The 26,385-nt window shown below is 36.1% G+C and overlaps 1 protein-coding gene across 4 annotated transcripts in view; it reads right to left on the bottom strand.

Moving 5' to 3' along the window:
* Positions 1–26,385, bottom strand: part of BRINP3 (BMP/retinoic acid inducible neural specific 3) — a 393,852-nt gene that overhangs the window by 320,109 nt on the left and 47,358 nt on the right. The gene's annotated exons all lie outside the window — the stretch shown is intronic.

The raw sequence follows: 26,385 nt of genomic DNA, 5'->3' as shown, positions 1-26,385 counted from the left end.
CCCAGGGGCGCTGTGTCTTCTGTCTTTTTATTTTGCCATTCTTAGCACATGCCTTTCCGCCCAAGGGCATTAGATGGCTATAAGGTAACTGCAGGAACAACATTTTAGGAGAATGGAGGGGCTGGCCCTGCGGTGTAATGGTTAAGCTCACGCACTCCACTTTGGCAGCATGGGGTTTGCTGGTTGGATCCTGGGTATGACCTACACACTGCTCATCAAGCCATGCTGAGGCGGCGTCCCACACAGAAGAACTAGAGCAACTTACAACTAGGATGGACAACTATGTACTGGGGCTTTGGAGAGAAAAAAAAAGGGAAAGGAGAGTGGAAAGGGGCAAAGAGGAAGACACTCCCAGCCGAACCTCTGATCTTTTAGGAGCTATCCCTACTAATACCCACTTACATCCAATTGACCATCCCCATTTGAAGTGAGTCAGCAAAATGTAATCTTACAAAATGGTACAATGTTACTAAAGCCGAAGAAAGAATGGACATTGGTTTGACAGCTGGCTGTATCTTCCATATGCGTGGAACTAACAACTAGAGATGTCACAAAGAAGCGTTCCAACCAAAATCCAAGAGGAGTCACTGCTGTGATCTTTGTTGCTACTTACATCCCTCTAGGAACAATGACATGGTCAGATTGTTTTGCCTGGAAACTAAAGACAGACTCTGTGTCTTTCTCTTCCTTGCCCACCCTAGACTATAAACAGACTAATTTCCTATTTAAAATGCTTGACACTCAGGGGCTGGCCCCGTGGCACAGAGGTTAAGTTCGCATGTTCCGCTTTGGTGGCCTGGGGTTCACCAGTTCGGATCCCGGGAGCAGACATGGCACCGCTTGGCAAGCCATGCTGTGGCAGGTGTCCCACACATAAAGTAGAGGAAGATGGGCACAGATGTTAGCTCAGGGCCAGTCTTCATCAGCAAAAGAAGAGGAGGATTGGCAGCACATGTTAGCTCAGGGCTAATCGTCCTCAAAAAATTTAATTAATCAATTAATTAATTAATTAATTAAAATTCTTTGCTCAAAAAGTATTCAATTTGTAGGGCCAGCCCAATGGCATAGTGGTTAAGTTCATGCACTCTGCTTCGGCAGCCTGGGGTTCATGGGTTCAGGTCCTAGGTGCAGACGTATACACTGCTCATCAAACCATTCTGTGGAGGCATCTCACACTCAAAAAATAGAGGAAGATTGGCACAGATGTCAGCTCAGGGCAAATCTTCCTCAAGCAAAAGGGGGAAGATTGGCAACAGATGTTAGCTTAGTGCCAGTCTTCCTCACCAAAAAAGAAAAGTATTCAATTTGTTTGACTTATATAGGTAAACTGGGGAGGATCAGATCTATATCCAGACTTCTTTTAACTCCAAATTCATCTTTCTTATTTTATAGGCTTTTTGTTGAAGAAGATTGGCCCTGAGCTAACATCTGTTGTCAATCTTCCTCATTTTTTTCCTCCCCAAATCCTCAGAACATAGTTGAAAATCCTAGCTGTAAGTTATTTTAGTTCTTTTGGGTGGTACACTGCCACAGCATGGCTTGATGAGCAGTGTGTAGGTCGGCATCCAGGATCCGAACTGGCCAACCCTGGATCGCTGAAGCAGAGCATGCAAACTTAACCACTCGGCCACTGGGCTGGCCCCCCAATTCATCTTACCTTGTGATAAAGGGAAATCTACTGGCCAAGAACCAATGTGGGACCCCCCATCTTTGTTTTGCATCAATTGGCTGAGCAGTCCTTCTCTAACCGCATTTGCTAGAAGGTAAGTTTGTTAAGTGAGTAAGTCTGCTTGGTGAAGCGCCTGCCTACCTGAATTACATGAATTCAAAACGTAGTCTCTAAATAAGTGACCACGTGTTCAAGAAGTGTGACAAAGCACAGATATCTTTAGTGTGGCTGAATCCTACCAGTTTGCAAGTCTTCAATTTGTAAATTATATAAATCAATGGCTAAAATTTAATCACTTCAGTTCTAATGACTCATGAATAGCAAGATAAAGCAAAATGAAACAAAACAAAGTAAAAATAAATCTTTAGCACACTAGTGAGCATTTTTGATCTAAATGCAATTGTTACTTCTTAAAAGATTGCTCAACAGATGACTATGAGCATAATATAAAGGAGAATCTAAATATTCTATGATTTGGTATCAAAAAAAAGTTCTCCAAGCAATATTTCTTTTCACATACATCATCTATGTTTATTTTGCACACTTTTTTCCACTGTGTCTTGGTCACATTTAATATGTTCCTGAAGTTAAACCCAATTTTGATCTTCTTTGAATGTCTTTTCAATTGACTTTTATAGCACACAATATAAGATCTTGATTAAATAATGATTAACTCAATATACAAACCTGTTAGGTTGTCTAGAGAACTATGAACCTCTTCAAAGATTTATGTCTCTCTCTCTATATTTGCTATATTTATATATACATTTGTATATGTGATATATATGCTTCCTTCACATCCATAGTAGGTAATATTTATATAAACGTGCAAAGCTAAGACACAGCTCTTAGTTCTGCTGTGAATATGCACAAGTTGCTTTTTCCATATTTTTAAGTTGCCCAGTTTTCAGTGTTACCTAATTACGAAACCTCTGCTGGATGCTAATACTGTCTTTATGCCCCTGGCCACACCTCGCCCAGGAGTACTATGAGAGGATAAATTTCGATTTATTCCAGGCATGACTGCTACCCCAATAACAGTACCTGGCACATGGCGTGTGCTTTTGAAATAGCCTGAAGTTATTCTGAACTAAATTTCAGAACAGAAGTAGAACGTAGATACAGGAGCACAATATCTGAAAGACTTTTGTGGTGGAGTAGGTGTCCACAGATGTTCGTGACAGCCCGTGGCCTATTAGAAGTCTCAGATATGAATTTGAGATAGGTAATGATGATGATGGAAAGATTAATTCAGCAGTAAATATAGTCTAGTCACTGTGAACTACCTTACATTCATTATCCTGTGTAATCCAAGCATTGCTGTTATCATAATCCATCATTCTCCAATAAGGAAACGAGGGCTCAGAGAATTGGAATTCATTTCATCCAAGATTTTACAGCTATTGATCGACAATCTTGCTCTAGGACTGGCGTCTTCAGCCACAGGTTCATGCCCTTCACGTGTGATCACGAAACACCTCACCAAGCAGAGACACTTCTAGAGTTTTCTTGCAGGTCAAAACCAGTTTGGGTTATCTTTTTCTCTAGATTCATAGTTGTACCTAAACCAGAGGAAGTTATATGTGCACATTCAATACAAAGTTTATTTGATATACTTATTTTAGAACCTAACATTAGTTTCATGATACTCCCCATTTTTCCTGTTGCTAAGAAACTGACACTTCAGAATTATGGAAAATGCCCTAAAGTTCAAGTGAACAAAAACAATTTTCTGAAATACAGCGAAAAATCTGTTCAAACGGAATCACAAGTTAAGGGAAATAAAACTCACTTGAGAGGTGTTTTTTCAAAAGTTTTAGATACACCTATTTATTTACTTTAAAAAAAAGAATTTTCTATAAAATGCGACTGTAAAGCAAAACTACATGATTAGATTTCATTCTCCTTAAAAAACTCAATTATAGACCTCGACTTGGTCACAGAGTGGTTAAGTTCACGCACTCCACTTTGGCAGCCCAGGATTCATCGGTTTGGATCCTGGGGTCAGACCTACACACCACTCATCAAGCCATGTTGTGGTGGTGTCCCACATACAAAAAATAGAGGAGAATTGGCACAGGTGTTAGGTCAGTGACAATCTTTCTCAAGCAAAAAGAGGAAGATTAGCAACAGGTGTTAGCTCAGGGCCAATCTTCCTCACCAAAAAAATAAAAAATAAAAATCAGGTATAGAATTACACATCTTGTGCATTTGTTTTACTCTGAGAATATATTAAGGGCTTTGACAGAATGCTTCTTGTGCTCTAAATGTATTTGACCAACATAAGATGCTTATTGTCTATTAACATTAACTTAAAAGCCCTATTCAGCAACATATAGATCTTTAAATATTAATGCTACTCATTACTGATACAATACTTGGGTTGTTGTTGTAGTACTTGCCAGGAAGTTATTTGTCAAAAATTCAGATATGTCTTAGTTATTTTTTTTATATAAGCATATTAGATTAGGCCCTTCCTGTAGCATAAGTTCTGGGTTTTTTAAATTTTTTGTTTTTCTTCTTTGCCAATCTTCCTCTTTTGTTGCTTGAGGAAGATTAGCCCTGAGCTAACGTGTGCCAATCTTCCTATATTTTGTATGTGAGTTGCTGCCATAACACCACTTGATGAATGGTGTAGGTCCATGCCCAGGATCCGAACCCGTGAACCTGGGCCACTGAACCAAAGCGTGCCAGACTTAACCACTACACCACAGGGCTGGCTCCTTTGTTTTCGTTTTTTAGTGCTACATAATTAACTCTTCTCTAAAGTGAAAGCAGAAGGTTTTGAGGAGCAAACAGTATAAAAATAAAGAATATTAAAAAGATAATGTTCTCATTATAAATGCAAAAGTTATTTCAATATTAGATAAGGTACTTTATATTCCTAGACTATTAAAAATATATAAGATACTTGGTGATGCAGAGGGAAGAAATACTGAGAAGTATGAATGAGCCATTCTTTATAACTCACAAAAATAATTGTCTCCTTTTAGAAAATATGATGATAGCTGTTATTCGATTTGCTTCTGACACATGGAAAGACAGCCAGATAAAATAAATAGTGTAAAAAACAGAAGTTTCTTCTCCAAATTTAGAGAATTAATTGTTAAGTGCACCAGCTTTGGAATAAAACAGAATTTCGATCAGTCCCTCCATTGGGCGTCTTGTTCCCGGGTTAAGTATTCATAATCCTGATCGATTTCTGCACAGTGACTCAACATACTAATTCTCGTTATTCTTGACCTCCCAATGCCTTCAACACTGTTGACAACACCACATCTAAAAGTCTCAGACCTACTGTTTCTCTCTTCTTCCTAACTAGAAAATTCCTTACTCCTCATTCCTGTTATCTCTACCATAGTCACTCTAACAGAGATTCGTATCACTCTGTGCTTGGATAATAATCTGTCTCCCCTCAATATATCACATTTTGGTGCTTCCTTGATTTTCTCTTTTTTTGTTTTTTTAAAGATTAGCACCTGAGCTAACATCTGTTGCCAATCTTCTTTTTCTTTCCCTTTCTTCTTCTCCCAAAGCCCCCCAGTACATAGTTGTATATGCTAGATGTAGGTCCTTCTGGCTCTGCCATGTGGGACGCTGCCTCAGCATGGCCTGATGAGCAGTGCTAAGTCCGCGCCCAGGATGTGAATCAGCGAAACCCTGGGCCAGTGAAGTGGAGTGCGTGAACTTAACCACTCGGCCATGGGCCTGCCCTGCTCCTTGATTTTCAGTCCTTCCTAAGCATTGTTCAAGCATCATATGATTTAGCGTGAGCTAAAACATCATATGAGCTATATCAAAGTCTTCAAAGTATTTAGTCGTCTCCCCAACACTCATTGCTTATGGACTGTGCATGCGTGTGTGTATATATATGCATGTATTTATGTAGGTATGTACATATATATATAATATTCTTAATGAAATTGGACATTTCCTGAAGCAAGGCTTGACTAGGAGCTGCAATAATGAACTCTTGTCAGTAATGAAATTTCTAAACGTAAAATTACACATCTTTTAAATATTACAGCTATTTACCAAGAAAAAAAATCTCTAAATAAAACCTGGCTGATGAACATAAAATAGGTTACTAAAAATTCTTATGCTCTCATTCACAATTATTTTCTCATTCTTTTTTAAAATCAAAATATCAGCATCTCACTGCATTTGTGACCAGTATAACTCACACATTTTCCACCCTAGAAGTTTAAAATTCTCCTTCCCAGACTTTATATTTTCTTCAGTTTGCTCTTCTTTTTTAAGGGAACTTTTATTTTCTTTCTCATTGCACATTTATCTGAACACATCTTAAATATTCTGTTCCAATCTTTAAGAGAAAAACCACCCAGCAATGTGGCATTTGTCATTCTGTGATTGATACAGGTCACGTAGCAGAATGTCCTTCAGGTTCACCCATGTTGTCATAGATGGCAGGATTTTCTTCTTTTTTAAGGCTGACTAACATTCCATTGCACATATTTACCACATTTTATTTAGGAAGTCATCTGTCGATGGGCACTTGGGATGTTTCCATATCTTGGCTATGTGAATAGTGCTGCAATGAACATGGGAGGGCAGACGTCTCTTTGAGATCTTGACTCATTTCCTTTGGGTATATACCCAAAAGGAGGATTGCTGGATCTGACGGCAGTTCTATTTTTTATTTTTTTTGAGGAATCTTCATACCCTTTCCTATAACTGCTACACCATTTTACATTTCCATCAACAATGTACGAGGCTTCCAATTTCTCCACATCCTCATTAACATTTCTCTTTTTTTGATGCATCAAACCGGTGTAAGGTGATACCTCATTGTAGTTTGAATCGTGTTTCCCTGACAATTAATGATGTCCAGTGTCTTTCCATATACCCCTTTGAACGAAACTAGCTGATTTTAAAACTTTGAAAGATAAATCCTTTTAGGTATAATTTATCCTCAAATTAAATATATCTGCTTTTTTATACAAAAATATGCAAAGCAGAAAAACAATGCAACCGAAAATGGAGCTTGTTTATTAGCTACAGAATGCTATGTACATCTTTGTCTGGAATGAGTTTGAGAGGGGTTGTGCAAGGAAAAATACATAGAGGCTAACTCAACAGACACTGTCAAGAATAGTCAAGACCCAACGTGAGCCCCTATAAGGCTCCATCCACCTTCTTCTCGTCTAGCCTTGTGCCCCTTTAAGTTGTGGGCCTCTAACCTAATATGAGGTGAGCCTTTTATGATACTCCACATCCTGTGGCTTCACAACCAAGCTATGATTAAAAACAATAATAATAATGCCCTTGACATGCTCATTATATTACCATCCAGCCCAATCAATGCATGATGACAATACACCTTATTGACAATACACCTCTGAGAGTTTACTTTTCCTAAGGAAAATTAAATCATATGAATTTTTTTGCCATGCAAATCATTCTTTCCGAAGTATTTGTACCCCAGTATTAAATAATAAGTTACAGTTATTCTGTATTATTCACGTAAGGTAAGCTAGAGGCTGTTTAGCTTGTCTAAGAGAGAAAACAAATCTTAAAATCAATATTCATCCTTTAGTTAAACTTCAAATATTATAAAACTCTAATTATAGGAGTTCCTTTATGATCAAAAGGGAAAAAAAAAAGTGAACATTTGGGGGCAGGCCCCATGGCCTTGGTTAAGTTCGGCATGCTTGGCTTCAGCAGCCCAGGTTCAGTTCCCAGATGTGGGCCTACACCACTCATTGGCTGCCATGCTGTAGTGGTGACCTACATGCAAAATAGAGGAGGATTGGCACAGATGTTAGGTCAGGGTGAATCTTCCTCAGCAAAAAAAAAAAAAAAAACAACCTGAAAGTTTTGACAGCATTACATCTAGAAAAGTGAAAGTTAATCTCAGAAATCTGAAATCAATTTTCAAAAACAAAAATTCAGTAATTACATGCTCACCAAACTCTAACTGAATTAATAAAGTTAAGAAGACTAAATCTAGTACATTTTTCTGATTATTTTTGTTCCTTGGGGCCAAAAACAAAATTTATATGAATTTTAAGTTTAAATCTTTGGTCATACTTTGAAAAAAAATCTATTCAGCAATATTTTTATGATTGAGTTTGAAGATGAATAATAGAAGTGCCTATCCTATGAGCATTACATCTAAACTTAATTCTAAAAATATTTTATTATAATGAATAGATAGTTGAAATAAAACTGTATGCTGAAATAGCTTATACCACGTTTTTGGTGAGGAAAAATAGCCCTGAGCTAACATCTGTTGCCAATCTTCCTCTTTTTGCTTGAGGAAGATTGGCCCTGAGCTCACATCTGTGCCAATATTCCCCTATTTCGTCTGTGAGCTGCCGCCAGCGTGGCTTGATGGGCAATGTATAGGTCCATGTGCAAGATCCGAACCTGCAAATCCCAGGCTGTTGAAGTGGAGCTCGTGAACCCAACCACTATGCCACCTGTCTGGCCCCACTTGTACCGCATTTTGATATCTGATATTAAATGAACAACGATGACAAACCCTACAACCCTAGGTTTTCATACATTTTCTCTGTACAGTTCCTAGTCTTAAGATTATATGTACACATATGTTTATAGACATACATACATTTTAGGTTCCTAAGAAACTAGAAAGAGAACAACGGCCATGACAACCCACAAGTTACTAAAAATACTGGTGTAAAGGCCAGTACAAACTACAAGAAAAAAAATCCTCTGCTTAGAAAAACATATTTCCAGGTCAATATGCAAATGTTACTTGAAAGCTTTCTGTCTTTTAAAATAAGTTGTTTCTCTTGAGAGACTTTACAAATATCAGCTGTGTTGGTATAATATGTTTGCAAGCAAATCAAATTTGGGGGCCAAAGTAGATTTTTATAATGAATTTATATATGAATCTTAAATAAGATTCAATAAGCACACAGATGGTTTTGCAGGTGGTAATGTCTTGATGGACAGACACAGCTGCTCTAAGAATTCTCCAGTCCACCGGGTTGACATCTTCTGTCAATCACTTGGCCACCCTTATGTCTGCGATTGGAGTTACCCTCCCTGAATGTACATCCTGAACAGGTGTATAAGACATGTGTGTAAAAGGTTGGAGACTGTCACAGCTTAGAAGGATATAATAACTGACTACCCAAAAGGAAAAAAGATGGGCCAGCCCCGTGGCATAGTGGGTAAGTTTGCCTGCTCCACTTTGGTGGCCCGGGGTTCACAGTCTCGGATCCCGGGTGTGGACCTAGCACTGCTCGTCAAGCCATGTTGTGGCCGCATCCCACATAAAATAGAGAAAGATTGGCACAGATGTTAGCTCAGGGTCAATCTTCCTCACAAATAAAAAATAATAATAATAGTGAAAAAAAAGGATAAAGGAAAGTTTTGGTAGTAAATGCAGTTAGATCAGACTTCTCACCATCGTCATAAGAGCAGGCTTAAATCAAATGTTTATTATTTCATTGTAACTCTGGATTAAACAAATTGACCAATTCTTTTATCTCTAAAATTTTCACATTTTGTAGATAGGGTCACAGTTTCGGTGCCAGACTATTTCCGTTTAGTAATAATTGTCCATATAACTTCAATAAAGTGTTAAATATTAACAAATTTCTGCTTAGAAAAATGGCAACTTTAATCCTCCAATTGTAGAAAATGTCATCAAGCTATCCTCCTTGGCAAAAATCTTAGCATTCTTTAAAAGTAAAGCATCACAAATCCTCTCCCTTTTCGGGTAAAAACAGCTACCTCATTCACAAGTCCAGCAAAGAGCATTGAGATTTTATAGATCAAGCCGGAACAAGCATGTCAGCAAACAATGGTGTTTCCAGTGGAATTTCAGCCCTTCCACCGTGGAAAGGTTTCTATTTTAGTTACCAGAAAGAAGTCAAAGCAATCTTGTTCGGTGAAACCTCTTGAGTGCAGAAGTGTTCGTTTCCTGCCCTCGTGACTTTAGCAAATATAATAGCTTCATGATTCTCACTTAGCATGAAAAGAATGACACAAATATCTTCTTGGTGCCAGCCATTCTAGTGACAACTGCACAAACCTTTAACCTAACTCCAACTGTAATTAGAAATAAAATTATTCATACTGCAATCCAATAAATTGCTAATTACTAGATTTTTCACAAATGCCTTATTTTATGTCCTAGTAGTGTTTGAAATGTTACAATAATGAGTAGCCTATTCATGAAAAATAGTAGAGGATACTTAAGATTTTTTTTTTTCTTATTGCTATTTGAAGTAGTATAAAGGGCAACTATGCTTTTAGGAAAACCCTGACTTTTAGCAAATTCCTTAGTCCGTTTATGAACAACGAACTGTTGAAGATGTAGTATTTTAAAAAACCATACTAAAAATGAATCTATACATTATTTTAGTCAATCTTATGTAGAATTGTCTAACTATATATACAGGTCAGGCTAAAGGAGATTGTGACCAAGATAAAGCATGGTAACAAGAGATGTTTCATGAAAAGTCTCTATACCATAAATCTTAGCTCCATTTCTTGAAATTAGTCACATATGTGGTTATGTAAATAAATATTATTTTTTTTCTGTTTGGACTCCACACAAGATAAAGGGCATGTCCTAATTATTAGGATTTCATAAGGCTTGAAATCACTGTGCCCATATTCTGTAATCTTCATAAAATTTTTCAACGTCAAAACTCTAGTATTCTCAACTGATCCTCACATCAAACTTCCCACATCCCCTTTCTGATTTTCATAGCCTGTTCTGTACTATTTGATGTTTGTGAGTATCCACAGCTGCATGCAATGTTTTCATGATTTTTAAAATATGGTTGAGTAATTTTTAAATTTTGTTTTCAAAACTCTTATGAGAAACAACTAGAATTTTAATGTTTTCTTGATGTTGGTGTTATATGAAAATAATGGGTGACAATCATTGGAAAAAAAATCTATAACGTTGCAGTCAGGTAAAGACATTTTTTTTTTTTTTTGAGGAAGATTTGCCCTCAGCTAACTACCGCCAGTCCTCCTCTTTTTGAGGAGGAAGCCTGGCCCTGAGCTAACATCCGTGCTCATCTTCCTCTACTTTATATGTGGGATGCCTACCACAGCATGGCCTGCCAAGCAGTGCCATGTCCCACCTGGGATCCAAACCAGTGAACCCCGGGCGACCGAGAAGCGGAACATGCGAACTTAACCGCTGCACCACCAGGCCAGCCCCAGGTAAAGAAATTTCTGAGCAGAACCATGACATTTGAATGAGTGTAAGACCTTTGGGGGCCAAGCTTGGCTGGGCCTAAGGATGGACTTTATAATAGTAAACAGAAAATAATCCCACGTTATCCCCACAGATTAAAATGAACCACTCTTAACATTTTGGTGCATGGATATATCCATTCAGGCTTTTAAAATAATTTTGAAAATACAGTTGCAACCCAATAGCATTAACAATGTTATTATAGTTATTTTTTCTTAATATTACATCACTGCCATTTCAAAGATCATTAAAAACCCAGAATTTCTATTTAATCATATTCTTTATATTGTCCAAGAGTTATTATGTAATTTTTAATGTTGGTAACTTTCAAGGCTTTCAAAGTTTCTTAAAGTTACTAATTCAGTCAATGTTTTGGAAATAGTTTTTGAAATCTTACTGTGTGTCAGATACTGTGCTGAAGTTATAAAGGTAAACAAAAACGTCATGGGCTTTGCACACAAGAAGCACATTTTCTTATGAAAACAAAGCAGACATCAAACATTAAACAATGAAAGAAGAGATTATAATTATTTCTATAAGGGACAGAATTAGACCATGAGACCATAACTGGGGGACTATATTGTGTCATCGTAAATACAGATGTCATAATAAGGATAAAGAAAAGCTTCCAATACACATTTATACTTATTTGTAGCTGTCTGTCTATATATTTTATCTATTTTGTTATTTTCTATTTAAGAACTTAAGAAGAAAGTATGAAAATGTGATTATATGAACATTGACACTTTAAGACCGTTAATAATCGGCACTAAAATATCAGATCTGCTAATGTTAGGAATAATGGGAGTTCATAATGAACATCATGAAAATACTTTTTAAACACGAGTATTATGAAAAAGAAATTTTCTGCTTCAACAAGAATTTTCTTAATGTGTGATTTGGTTATCGTGTTACACACAAACCTATTTGCTTGTCAAAGGTAACACTTTCTGGAATGTTCACATAAAATTTCTGACGGTGATGATTGTTAAGACATTTTTCAAAACGTACACATTTTTAACATGTCTTCAAGTATATCACCTCAAAAACAACTTGTTCTTCATTTAAATCATGAAATATACACACTACTGCATGTTTGGAAAATGGATATTGCTTATGACAGCATTTATCTTAAATGTTGTCAGTTTTACACCCTTGTTTATATGATTTAACAACACATGCAGACTCTGAACACAAGTTTGTGTGTGCGTGTGTGTATGAATGTGGTGAACATACATTTTTCTGAATATATGCCCGATAGAGTTAATTCATAAATTGGGACCCACAAAATGGAGGGCACCTCAGTGGCCCCGCCCACATCACAAATCTAAACCTAAGTCAGCCTGCATTCACAGAAAACACCTCACTGGCAAGGAAGCCTAACGTACGCAGTCTTAATCCTCCAACTCAGCCTTAGCTAGCTTATCTCACTCTGGGATCAGGACCAGCTGGTCTTATAAGGAAATTCTCAACATCCTGGTGGGTCATCCCCAGAAATCTACATTCTACAGAAATCTCCCTTGCCCAAAAGCCCTTGGGAAGTGCACTCCACTTCTTGTACGGCACCGTACTCCCCTCCATCCAAGGATGTTTTCCCTTCAATAAAGGACATCGAACTCACTGCTAAATTGTATTAGTTTTGTCCTTTAACATGCCTAATTTGTCTCCTTGTTTTGGTTTTCACGTTCAAAATGATACAGATAATTTTCAACTTTCATAATTAGAGAAGGAAACAACCTAAACATTCATTTTTCTCATTTATTCAATGCTATCTTGATGTTCAAGTTTCATCCATGTAAAGTATTAAAGAAGGTAAAATCTCTTAAGGGGCAAGTAATAAATATGCCTAACTGGTTTTTTGGGTTAACGTCTGCTTTGCCATGTTAAATAATGCATGATTTACTTACAATAATACAGAAAACTCATTTCTCCAATAATCAAAATAAGCATATATTACCACATACTAGATGTCTAATTGGCTTAAATGCAACAAAATAGGAAATTCCATTAAAAGATCTGATGTTGTCATTTATAATAAGATATGTGTATTTAGTCTTTACCCTGGATCTGGCACAGATGTCCTGAAACCCTTGGTACTTCCTAAGTGATGAATATGATAAAGGTGTCTTTTGTTATGTTAATGAAGCCCCTGGGTAGCCAAAGGATCGCTGGTTGGGGGTGCTCCATGACCCCTATATGAGGACTGGATGACACCCAACCACATGGTTAGGCTGAAGGTTGGAACTTTCAGTCTTAAACCTCCCTCCCCCAATCCCACCAAACTCTGGGGAAGAGAGAACAGCTGAAAGTTGAATCAATGGCCAATAGGCAATGATTTAATCAATCATGCCTATGTAATGAAGCCTCCATAAAAACCCATTAGGATGGGGTTCAGAGAGCTTCTGGGTGGGTGAACACATGGAGATGTAGGGAGAGTGATGCCCTCAGAGAGGGCAGAGGGCATGGATGCTCTGAGCCCTGTCCCTATACTCTGCCTTATGCATATCTTCCGCCCAGCTGTTCTAAGTTATATTATTTTATAATAAACCAGTAACCTCATGAGTAAAATGTTTCTCTGAGGTCTATGAACCACAAGCACCCAAGAACAGCCCAAGGAGAGGAACTTGGGAACCTCTGATCTATCTGGTTGATAAGAAGCACAGGTAACAACCTGGGATTGTGACTGGCATCTGAAAGGAGGTGGGACATTCTCGGAGGACTGAGCCCTTACCCTGTGGGATCTGATGGTATCTTTAGGTAAATAGTGTCAGAATTGAGCTGAATTGTAGGACACCAAGTTCGTGTCTGAGAAAGGCAGGATGGATATAACGAGAAACCCCACATCCACCCACACACATCAAAATTGGTTCCAGGACCATTTAGAAGGCAAATACCAGAGTTATTCAGGAAAAAATGCTTCTTTAAAAGATGAAAGATTTAATAATTTTTAAAAGTTGTTTCTAAGACTTTAGCAAACATTTACATGTCATTTATGTGCATAAAGTCCAGATTAATTCAAAATTCAACACAATTGCAATTAAAGTGAATCTATAAAACACACACAGAATTAAATTAGTTTCAAGAGAAAACGAATGTCACTGCAATTATAATCACCCAGTCTAAGTCCAAAGTTGGGAAGTTTTTAAAAAGTAAGAGTTAATTATAACACATATTACTCTAAGATTTGCAAACAATAGATGTACTCTTTAAAAAAAATCATTATAGTTGTCTGAGAACTTTTTATAGACATATTGTAGCTAACGTGGTATGTGGGTTTAATCTGCTAACGTGGTATGTAGGTTTCGTCTGTTCTGCGTCCTTTGACAAATTATTTAATTTCTCTGAGCTGCAGTTGCCTCCTCTGAAAAGTTTACTAGCTATGGTTTGTGAGACAATCAAATGAGGTTAGGAGTATCAAGTGCTTAGCCTCAAGGCCTCAATTTTGAACCCCCAGTTACTACTTTTACTAATCATTTGTATTTTTCTCGTGGATCTTTCTTACTTTCTTTTCTTATTCTTTGCTATTTTTAAAATCACTTCACCCTTTATCTTTTTCTGGCTACTCAATGAATTGTTCATCTAGCACCCATTTCTAGAAAATGCCTCTTTCCTGTCCATGTCTCCCAAGGCAGCCCTGACATTTCTTCAAATGATTGGATTTATGTCCCAGCTCTGCCACTTAATCGTTGTACGGCCTGGGGTGAATTATGTAACCTTTTCATATCTTGACCTTCTAATCTGTAGAGTGGAAATCATAGAGGTTCTTAACTCATGGTATAATTTGAGGGTTGAATAATACAAGGTACGATGCATTTAGAACTATGCCTGCAACCCTTAAGTGTGGCCAACTTGATTTAAAGGAATGTGTGCTCTTGCTCTCTTTAGAATCTGGTTGACAAGTCATTTTTGATATAGAGACGGGCGACATATTTTGAATATATTAAATAATCTAGAACTGGGAGGATCCTATTGCTCAGAGTCTCTGTGAACCTCACAAAAGACACCAGAAAATTAGATCCTATATTATTAAATTATTTAAACCTTTAAAAATCATAAAAGTAACTGTCAATGAAAAATGACACCTGCCTTCGGGGAAGCCAACATGAGAAGTGACACATTTGGGACATCTCCTGCAAATCATTATAAATATTCTCTGATGTGATAGGTAACTAGAAACATACTGGTAACCAGCACAGCTGTAGGACTTCTAGAATTTGTAAATGATTTATTTCTCCCATTAAGATCGCATATTCTAAGCCAAGTTTCCAGAAATAAGAGCTGAAGTCCAGTGCTGAGGGAGTGGTATGGGAGGAAGGAGTGAATTAAAAATCTTGAACCACATTCAAAAACTAAAGAGGGTGTTGAATATTTTTAGTGTTAAACATTTATCTTAGATTTGCAATTTCTGGCTGAATTAAAATAGCTTTTCCATATTAAAAAATCTTTTGACATATATCATTTGTAAAAACTAGCGACTTTTGCAGATCTTAAAATGCTACGGTATTATTACTCTGTTTCAAGTTATTATTTTGTATATTAAAAACAACCTTTGAAATATTAGAGTTTTTCCATCTGATTTTTGAAGAGTGACCGATTTTTATTTGTAGGTTAGGCAAGCAGCAAGCTTCCATTTGATTTTTCCCATTTGAAGGGAAGGAGGAACTTTCTAGATCCACAACCCTTCATACATTGTTCTTTTTAGATAAAGAACCCTTTTTTATGGTTAGCTGGGTTCCAGCTCTCTATAAGAGAGGATCTGAGGCATGAAGGGTTAAATATGTTCCATACTCTTGTATAGGGGTTTACCTCCTCATTTCTGAAAGCTGAACATTTCCTTTTCACCTCTCTCTCTCTCTCTATATATATATATATATATCAATGTAAGTCAATTCATCAACAACAACAACAAAATTCTCCCACATTTCTCTAATTTAGGAGCGGAGTAGAGTCTTTCCAAGGCAGCCCAATCCACTATATTGACCTGAATTCTCTGTTTATTTAGAATAAAGTCAGGAAAAGGTATTGGCCAAACATTATAAATATTTAAAATATATTCAGATCACAGTTTAAAATTTTCCCTCCATAGATATCATGAACTGGCAGCAGATAGATCAATTACTCTTCCCAGGTGAAAAATTATTCTGGCACCTGGACAAGAAAAATATTGCCAATCCTCTTAACTTAAGTTTTACTTATACTTTATACTATATGTATGCATCCACCATAGCATAACTTAAGATATTTTAAAGATTAAATCATTACAAAGGAATGAAATACTGTCTTTTGACATTTTCCTATTCACAAATGAATTTGTCAGACTTTTAACTTGACACATTTCTCTCAACACTTCCAACCCCCAAACAAAGCATATGCACATACACCTCTTGTCATTGATGTTAGATATAAGGGGTTTATTTTTGATTCTGATTACGGCAGCTTTCATTTTTCTCTCAAAGGGATTTTGTAATTTTATATCACTGTAACCCAATTTTGAACAATGTGAAGTAAGTTTATGTCAACCTAGTTTCAGTGTTGCACAAAGCCTGTTCTTTTATAGATTTTGTATCCTGAATATTAAATTATATTTAACTTTTTAGTTGGTGAGAGTTCCATACACAGGATTTCTATTTTTAAGCAGGTATATGTGCAATCTAGTTTTGAATTTGTTCCAACTTATTACAGATTTAAAAATATGTTTATCCTGCCTCTTTCCATGCAAGATAACTTGTGTACATATAAAATTCTTGAGTTCTAAGCTTTATTCTAAATTCTACTGTAGATATTACTTCACTCTCTTCTGGAATGTGTTGTTACACAACCAAAGTATGGAGAGTAGTGTAGAATATATTAATGGTTACTGCTTTCTAGTCACTCAGAATTGTAAATACTGGTCCTGGCCAGTCTTTATATATCCATTCAGAGACAGCAAGTCTCGGAAAACAACCTAATGTTGGCAGAGGGGCATTTTAAAATGGGAGGGGCAGTCTTTGTACAAGGAGCCATATATTCACAGAGAGCGAGGGATTAGTATTGTTAGAAATATATTATTAAAGGAATTTTACATGCTTGTAATTCAGATTGCCAGGAAACCATAAAATGGCTTAGTATAACATCCCAATTCTGCACCTCTAAGAAATGTCTGATAGAAATTTTGGTCTAGAAACTACCCAATGGACTACCTTCTTGATGTACATATGAGAAAGGAATGGCGACAGCAAATACAGTAGAAATGTCTGTGAGCACAGAGCCTTGTTAGAGCTTAGAGTTTACGTCACATGAAAACAACGACAGAAGAGCTATACAAAATATCACAGATCTAGGAAAACTGCCTCTGGAAGTCTCAGGGATATTAGCTGCAGAAAACCTTCTTTAGAAAGGCTGTTCCTTTTGAACATCACAAGGAAATTTCAGTACTGTGCCAGTAGTATGCAAAGAAATATGTATAATGACAAGACCTCTTTAGAACAGGACACATGGGGGTGAGGAAGCCAGAAAGAGAAAATAGATGTGATTAAAGGGGAGATGGATGAGATGAGAGAGAACTTCAAGGGAACTAGAATTGCAATAATAAAATAAAAATCAGATTGAAGACAAACACAAGCAGAACTGACACTTCAAATAACGGTAGCAGAACATGGAGGAAGGTATTGAGAAACGTATCTTAGAATAGAAAGAAAAGAAAGGAGTTCAAAATAATGAGAAGCAAGCCGTAGTTTGAAGGACAAGAAGAGAATATGAAACCTATGAATTAGAGGTGCTGTAGAAAAATTTACATATATGGAAAATAATCAAAAACTTAGATGGGAAAAAGGGCTTTAGATGAGTTGAAAGAGGAATGCTCGTAAAGTGACAGGATTTAATGATTTTGAGGCAATACCAATGACTTTAAAACTCAGTAGAAAATGCTGGTGAACACATAGATGTTGTCTCAAAATAAGCATAAAATAGATCCTAAAAATAAATGAACAATGCTTTCACATCTTCGATCAATCTCCAGTGACGAATTTACTTCAACAATGGAGAAAGCTGACAGTGTGCTAAAACTAAGAAAGAGTGGCAAATTGCTTGTTTCAAAGAAGTTTGAAATTTTAGCTTGCAAATAATAGCAATCCCTTCTATTATGAGTCAGTATCAACATACTTAAGGCAATCGTGCCTATTATGAAAAATGCTAACATTTCACCCCTCATACTGGAAAGATGAATTGTAAGCTAAATAAAGTAAAATGGATCCTATGAAAAGAAGCTTAGGCAATGTGTAATGTGGTTCAACAGCTAAGTTGGCAAAACCTTTGCTTGACCTTAAAAACTATACTTGTTAGAATTATTTCCAAATCAATAACCATTAGACCCAAACAATGTTGATTTGTGCCTTTTTGAAAGGTAAATGGCTCAAACAAAATCATTGCAATAAAATCTTCCTCTCTAACAGTATTCATTTCAACAGGAAGCCAATAAATCTGACTTTCATGAAAAGCCAATAAATAATGAAAAGCCCAGCATTTTATTTTTAATCAGCAAAAATTTAATGCATTGGCGTAGGCAAGGCCAGTATTGCAAAAAAGTTCTACAATTATATATTGATATGTATAATGCGTGGCTTCAAAAATGAAGCACACATTTCTTCTATAGCACAATATAATCTAAGGATAGTAAAAGTTTAAATGTATCCTTTAGTTTGGAAATATGTAATGGAAATACATATCTAAATCCAGAGGATAATTTTCAGAATTATTTCTAGGGGAAGAAATAAAATATATCCCGTGTCATCTTTATCCTCCATCCCCTTCATAAAATTAAAAAAGAATAAAAGTGTTTCTATGACAATGTTAAATGTATAATTTCTGTGATTTCACTTCATATAGTATAGAGTTTTTATCATTCTCCTGTCGTATACTTTATGAGAGAGCATGTGACCTAATTAAATTGAATGTATTTGTTAAATACAATGGTTATAAAGAATGTAATAATAAGTGCTTATATTATAAAATTTAGTAAAAAGTAAGATCTTTAAAAATATGTAATCTCAATTGTGTGAAGTACGCCCAGAAAAAAATACCAAAAGGAAATATACCAAAAGTTAAATTTGGTTGTCTCTGGGTAGTAGGCTTATAGAATTATGATAATCTAAATTTTTATACCAAGCCCTGTGTCAAGGCAATCAAATTGTTCAGTTTTCTTCATAGTTTTCATTAGTTTACAATTTTCTATATAATACCAATTAATTTATTAATAAAATATAAAATTGTTCTATGGGAAATATAATGTTGAATTATGGGTTAAAACTCAGAGACTTATGTTGTAAGCAAGGTACTTAATTTTCTCATATACCTTTTTTGGAGTTCTAAGTAGACATTATTTCAGGGATTAAGATGAGATTTAAAAGAGAGGATGAGTATAAAGTATCCAGTATACCACTTGGACTACTCTACATATGTTTAATTTCTTGCCATTTAGTACCTTTATATTTGATCTATGTATTCATTTATTCTTCTTTCCATCTTGAAATCGTTAGACTTTTGAAATTGATGACTTTTGTTTATTTCATAAAATAAAATTTTAAATGAGCTTTGAAAACACTAGTATACTTCCCAGCCACGTGGCTGTGGAGAACGAGACGTGCCTCTGAATAGTGTTAGCCAAAGTAATAGCATTCTCTGCTGTTTAGAATGTGGGCTTTGTCTTCTGACTTTACATGAAGAAAAAAAAACACAGCAAATAATTACATCTTGTTATAAAAAAACAAGTTCTCCTAAATTTCAAGCTATTTAAAATACTTCGTGTGTGTGTCCCACTTAGTATGAACACAGAATACTAAAAATAAGCCCTATCGAAGGATTACATGCTCAAGGGAAGAAATAAGTTAGACAAACAAAATCAATTTGGAAGCTTCTTTTGAACAAAAATTACTCCCTACACTGTATATAAAATAGTAGAATTTATATAATATTTATTTTAAAAATTTATTTTGAAATGTACAGGGATGTTTGCTTTTAAAAAAATTCCACATATGAATTATTGTTAAAGCTAATCATCAATCTCAAATTAATGTACGCAACAAGAGAGTGTATGCTTATAGTTAAAAAAACGAAGGGTAGAGAAACAGATGCTCCTTTAGAGTCTAAAGAAGGAATGCACCCTCTAATCCATTTTATATGTCTCACCTCCAGAACTGTAAGATAATAAATTGTATTGTTTTAAGCCACTAAGTTTATGGTGATTTGTTACAGCAACAATAGAAAGCCTGTATGTCTATGGATACTAAAATATATTATGAATGGAAACTCTTGTGGTTCCATTCAGGAAAAGGATGCCTCTGGTTCAGCCTCTTCCTCTCTATTGTTAATGCCTCACAACCAAGAAGTTATACTCATGCTTTCTCCTACTAAAAGAAAAGTCTCTGCTCAACCTTGTCTTACTGTGTCTTTTTGTCTTGATGCTGCGGAGACTTTTGCAAATGTCTGAAGTCTCTGTCTTCTTTCCATTCATTTTTTTTCCCTTCCCAAAGCCCCAGCACATAGTTGTATATCCTAGTTGTAGGTCATTCTAGTTCTTCTATGTGGGATGCTGCCACAGCATGGCTTGATGAGTGGTGTGTAGGTCTGAGCCCAGGATCCAAACCAGCGAACCCTGGGCTACTGAAGCACAGCACACAAACTTAAACACTCAGCCATGGGGCTGGCACCCATTCATTTTTTAAAACTGCTTTATTGAAGTATAATTGATATACAAAGAATTATTTAATGTTTACAATGTGATGAATTTGGACATATGGATATACCTGTGATATCATCATGGCAATCAAGGTAACAAATGTATCTAATGCTTCGCAGAGTCTGTTCTGTCCTTTGTTTTTATTTCTGCTTTTGTTTTCATTTCTGCCTTTTGTAGTAAGAACACACAACATGAAATCTACCCTCTTAAGAAATTTTGAAGTGCCAATACCGTACTGTGAAGTATAGGCACTCTGTTGTACAGCAGATCTCTAGAGCTTATGCACCTTGCATAATTAAAACTTTATGCCCATCGAACAATTCACCATGTCCTCTAGCCCCCAGCCCCTGGCAACCACTAGTATTCTCTGCTTCTATGAGTTTGCCTATTTTAGATGCCTCATATAAGTGAAATCATGTAGTTTTTGTCCTTCCATAACTGGCTTATTTTACTTAGCATAATGTCCTCCATGTTGTCACAAATGGCAGAACTTTCTTCTTTTTTAAGGCTGAATAATATTCCATTGTGTATATTTCTTTATCCATCGTCTGTCATTGGACACTTGGGTTATTTCCATATCTTGGAAACTATTGGTGAATAATGCTGCAATGATCATGGGAGTGCAAATATCCCTTTGAGATCCTCATTTCGATTCTTTTAGATATATACCCAGAAGTGGGATTGCTGGATCACATAGTAGTCTCTTTTTTTTGGTTTGTTTTTGTTTTTGAGGAAGATTAGCCCTGAGCTAACTGCTGCCAATCCTCCTCTTTTTGCTAAGGAAACCTGGCCCTGAGATAACATCCGTGCCCATCTTCGTCTACTTTACATGTGGGACGCCTGCCCCAGCATGGCCTGACAAGCAGTGCCATGTCCGTACCCAGGATACGAACCTGTGAACCCCAGGCCACCAAAGCAGAACGTGTGCACTTAACCACTGTGCCACTGGGCCACCCCGATCATATAGTAGTCTTACTTTTAATCTTTTGAGGAATCTCCATACTGTTTTTCATAGCTGCTGTGCCATTTCGTATTCCCACCAATAGTGTAAGGGGTTCTGATTTCTCCACGACCTCCTCACTACATATCTTTTTTAAAAAAAGCAGCCGGCAGTCTACTTGATGTCTTTTTATATCAAATTCTTTATACAAAAAAATCAAATTATTCAAGGTATTAAATGAACTTTCCATTTCCATCCTCTATTTCTTTTAATAACATCATCATCATCATTTTGGTTAAATTGTCAACTCCTTCCTTTCCTTACACCAAAAATATGATGAAATATCAATTCTACGTCTGAAAGAGATCATCCCTGATTCTATTCTTTCTCACCTGTGTTATTGCCACTACCTTAAAGCCGCAGATCTTAATATTTTCCCATAGATTGTGATAATAATTTGATCTCTCTGAATATATGCACTCATTTCTAAACCCTAATCTTTTCCAAATAAAACTTCTTGAAGCACAGCTTAAAGAATTTCATTAGATTCCCTAATAAATATTTGTTAACATAAAAAGTCATAGACCTTAGACAGAAGACCACAAAATCTTTTCAAAATCCACTTTTTAACCTTATACTAAAAATAATAGGAGAAAACACCTTGAATACTTGCTGTAAATTAGACACTACTTTAGCTACTTTACATATATTCATTTAGTCAATACACAATAAGAGGGACATAGTCTACTAAATTTGTGACATATGACAGCAGTGAAAAACTACAAAAGAATCTCTGTCATTCTTGGAGATTTCATTCAAACGGGGGTCATGCATTACAATGAGGAAAAAAGACATAAAACAAATAATAAACTATTGAGAAAAATGAGTGAGGGAAGGGTAGTGTAGGGCTTTGCGTTGGTACCAAATTTAAGGAAACTGATCAGAAAGACTTTACCAAAAAGGGGAAAATACTTCCATGAAAAGACTTCACAGGAGGAGGTAAGAAAAGGTAGGAAAAGATGAGTGTCTGCTCAAAGAGTATTCCAGAGAAAAGGAATAGAATATGCAAAGGCCCTGAAGTAGTGTGCTGGGCATGGCCCTAGGAAAAGCAAGGAGAAGAGGACCGGAGCTCAGTAAGTGACAGGATGAACAGTCAGAAAGAGGGTGATTAGTGACCAGTTCATTTAGTTCACTACATCCATCAGCTGGTTTTAATTTCATTTTGAGTGAGATAGGAAAACTCTGGAGACATTGGAACAGATGAATTATTTACTAATTTTCCTTATATATTTAAACAGAATCTTTCTGGATTCTAAGTCAAGAATACTGAAAAGGTACAAGAGTAGAATCAGAAATGTATGCTGCCATTGAGAATAATTTAGGTGTTTAGCCACTGCACAAATAGAAGTAGTGAAAAATGGTACACCTGCCTGGATTTGTTGATGATGGGCTTCCTGAACTCATCAATTGATACATATTTTAAAAATATTATATCTACTATTTTATTCACTTTCATTTTTCTGTTCTATTTTCTCTATATATTATCAAATATGGATCGATTATGTCAGTATTGCATGGCATTAAAACAATTGTCAATACAAGTACATTTACAAGGAGGTAATTTAGATACGTATGTTTACATGGATTTTTTCAAATTATCATCAAAATGACAACAGAAAAGGAAAAGCTTCCCGGAGACTTACATAACCCCTATTATGTATTTGTAGATTTCTAGTTGAATGACCTTGATCTGTTCCAAGTTCCTCAGGAAACTGCTATCTAGAGAGAGAAACTAGCCTGTAACAAATATTATTTATTATTAATTATTTATTAATTATTTATATTATTATTCATACATATTTTAATTGCCATACTGTAAACCTAGGTCTCTCAATTCTAAATATGGTGCTCTTTTTGGTTCACTATATCCCTGGATTTTATTGTTGGGATAGTTCACAGAAGAGTTTTAAAATCGGTTGACTGGTAATGAAGAACTGTTGAAACTTCATCTCATATCTAATATGATAGCCTCCAAAGATAAGAACATTCATTAAACAGATGAAAGAAGAGAGATAAGGAAAGAAGCTACAAGAGTTCTCAGAAAAGTAGGAGGAGAGTCAAGTTTGCACAACTACAGACTAAAATAGAGATGAATTTAGACCGTAACGTGTGGTCAAGAGCAGAGTATGATACATTGACAAGGCGCCAATAATGATCATAATTATAGCAACATGGCTTACTTTATGTCACGCAGTAGACTAAGTGCTTCCTTGACATGCATTATTTAGTTGAATCCTCACATAAAACCCGCAAAGTAAATACTATCATTATCTTCATTTTACAGATGATGATACAGATAATTAGCGAGTTTAAGTGACTTGTTCAAGGTTACGCGTCATCGAAGTGGCAAGACCATAATTCAAACCTAGACCACACTTTTTAATTATTATGCTCTTTAGCTACTCCCATTCTGTCACAAAATTGAGGAGAGTTCATTGGACTTGGTAATTAGGAGGCCACTTTTCAGTTAAAGACAGTAGAGTGTGTCAAGAGTGAGACGATAAAATACCAAATCTATTTTCCTCTCTAGGCATTTTCTTTTGTTTTTTTTTTAATTTTTTCGGATGTACATCATATTTCCAATTCTGTATACATTGCATCATGTTCACCACCCGAACACTAATTACAGTGCATCCCCTCACATGTGAGCCTAATCACCCCTTTTGCCCTCTCCCCTCCCCCCTTCCCCAATGGTAACCACCAGTCCAATCTCCAATGCTATGTTTTTTTTTTTTTTTTTGTCGTTTTTATCTTCTACTTATGAGTGAGGTCATATGGTATTTGACTTTCTCCCTCTGACTTATTTCAGTCAGCGTAATACCCTCAAGGTCCATCCATGTTGTCACAAATGGCCAGATTTCGTCATTTCTTATGGCTGAGTAGTAGTCCATCGTGTATAAATACCACATCTTCCTTATCCATTCGTCCCTTGATGGGCACCTAGGTTGCTTCCAAGTCTTGGCTGTTGTGTATAATGCCACACTGAACATAGGGGTGCATGTATCTTTATGCCTTTGTGTTTTCAAGTTCTTTGGATAAATACCCAGCAGTGGAATAGCTGGATCATATGGTAGATCTATCCTTAATTTTCTGAGGATACTCCATACTGTTTTCCATAGTGGCTGCACCAGTTTGCATTGCCACCAGCAGTGAACAAGGATTCCCTTCTCTCCACACCCTCTCCATGGTTAGCTATCAGGGAAGTGCAAATCAAAACTACAATGAGATATCACCTCACTCCGGTCAGAATGGCTATAATTAACAAGACAGGAAACAACAAATGTTGCAGAGGGTGTGGAGAGAAGGGAACTTCTCTAGGCATTTTCATTAAATGACTTCTTTTCACAATTTGTATCTTATATATGATTTGTGGAAACATTACCTTCGGTTTCATAACTTTCATTCACCTTTGCTTCTTTAAACATGAAAGTTGGCCCCAAATAGGGAAAAGGGTCAAAAGTCATGAACAGATAGTTTTCAGGAAAAGAAAATATAAGATTTATAAGCTCACTCATAGTAAAGACAAACTTAAATAGCAAGGTATCACTTTAACCTACAAGGCCATTGGAAGCAATATCAAAATTTTAAATGTATACAACTTTTCATCTAACAATGCCACTTATAAGCATTTATCTACAGACATGTTGACACCTGTGGATGAAGACTTATATAGAAAGATGTACTTCATTTCAGTATAGAGTGCAAAGCATCTGAATTTCAACAGCAGAGGAATAGTTTAATAAATTGTGTTTTTTTACATATAGTGTGAATTATGCAATCACTACAAAAAATATGGTAGGTTTATAAATACTGAAACTATGGGTGCCTCCAATAAAGCATTGAGAACCAGTGTATTGAGGTTCAAAAGTAGGATGGAAGGGCTAGCCTGATGGCATGGCAGTTGAGTTCACGTGCTCCATTTTGGCAGCCCGGGATTCACACGTTCAGATCCCAGGAGCAGACCTACACACTCTTTATCAAGCCATGCTGTGGCAGGCGTCCCACATATAAAGTAGAGGAAGATGGGCACAGATGTTAGCTCGGGGCCAGTCTTCCTCAGCAAAAAGAGGAGGATTGGTAGTGGACGTTAGCTCAGGGCTAATCTTCCTCAAAAAAGATGTAGGATGGAGACTTATTTTTCACCATATATCTTTTTGCACTGTTTGAATTTGTACTAAATATGTTCATTTATTCTTGTATATATTTTTTCATGTTAATTATATCTACCTGTTTTTTAAAGGACTATGTTCGTAATGTATATTTTCATAATCTTAAAGATATACTTAAGGAAAATAACAGCAACTCTTGATACATAAGATTCTAGAAATCTTTTATGTCTATAAATGCTTCCCTATAGTTTGGAAGGTTTAGGAACATTTCTAATAAAACCTGACTTCCCTTTCATCTGATCTCTTCTGTTTTTCCTTATCATGATGTCAGCATTGATCACCAAGTATAGATGTCTACTAAAAATTTGAGTTTTATCAGAGGTTAGGTGAATCGTAAAAGGAAAAGATTTGGAAAAGTCTCAAGTCAGTTAGTTTTGCTCTTCATTAGCTACTTTGCCAGCAGTCGGATTTAAGAATGAGAGAGATGTTAACGCTGAAATTTTCCAAAACAGAAAACCATAGCAGAAAAGGAAGTGCCAATACTGCTGTACAGGTTATTAGTTACTCTTGGAAACCAAGTGAAATCCCAGTTACCAGAACTGAATATATGTAATTCAAGTTGAACTAGTAAAACACAGGGGGAACAAGGCTCAGTCCTACAATGTAGGGCTATAGCTATCTATA

The sequence above is a fragment of the Equus asinus genome, chromosome 30 (assembly GCF_041296235.1).
Source record: "Equus asinus isolate D_3611 breed Donkey chromosome 30, EquAss-T2T_v2, whole genome shotgun sequence".
Taxonomy (NCBI): Eukaryota; Metazoa; Chordata; class Mammalia; order Perissodactyla; family Equidae; genus Equus; species Equus asinus.
Note: the sequence above shows the minus strand (reverse complement) of the source record. Positions and strands in the feature narration are given on the sequence as shown.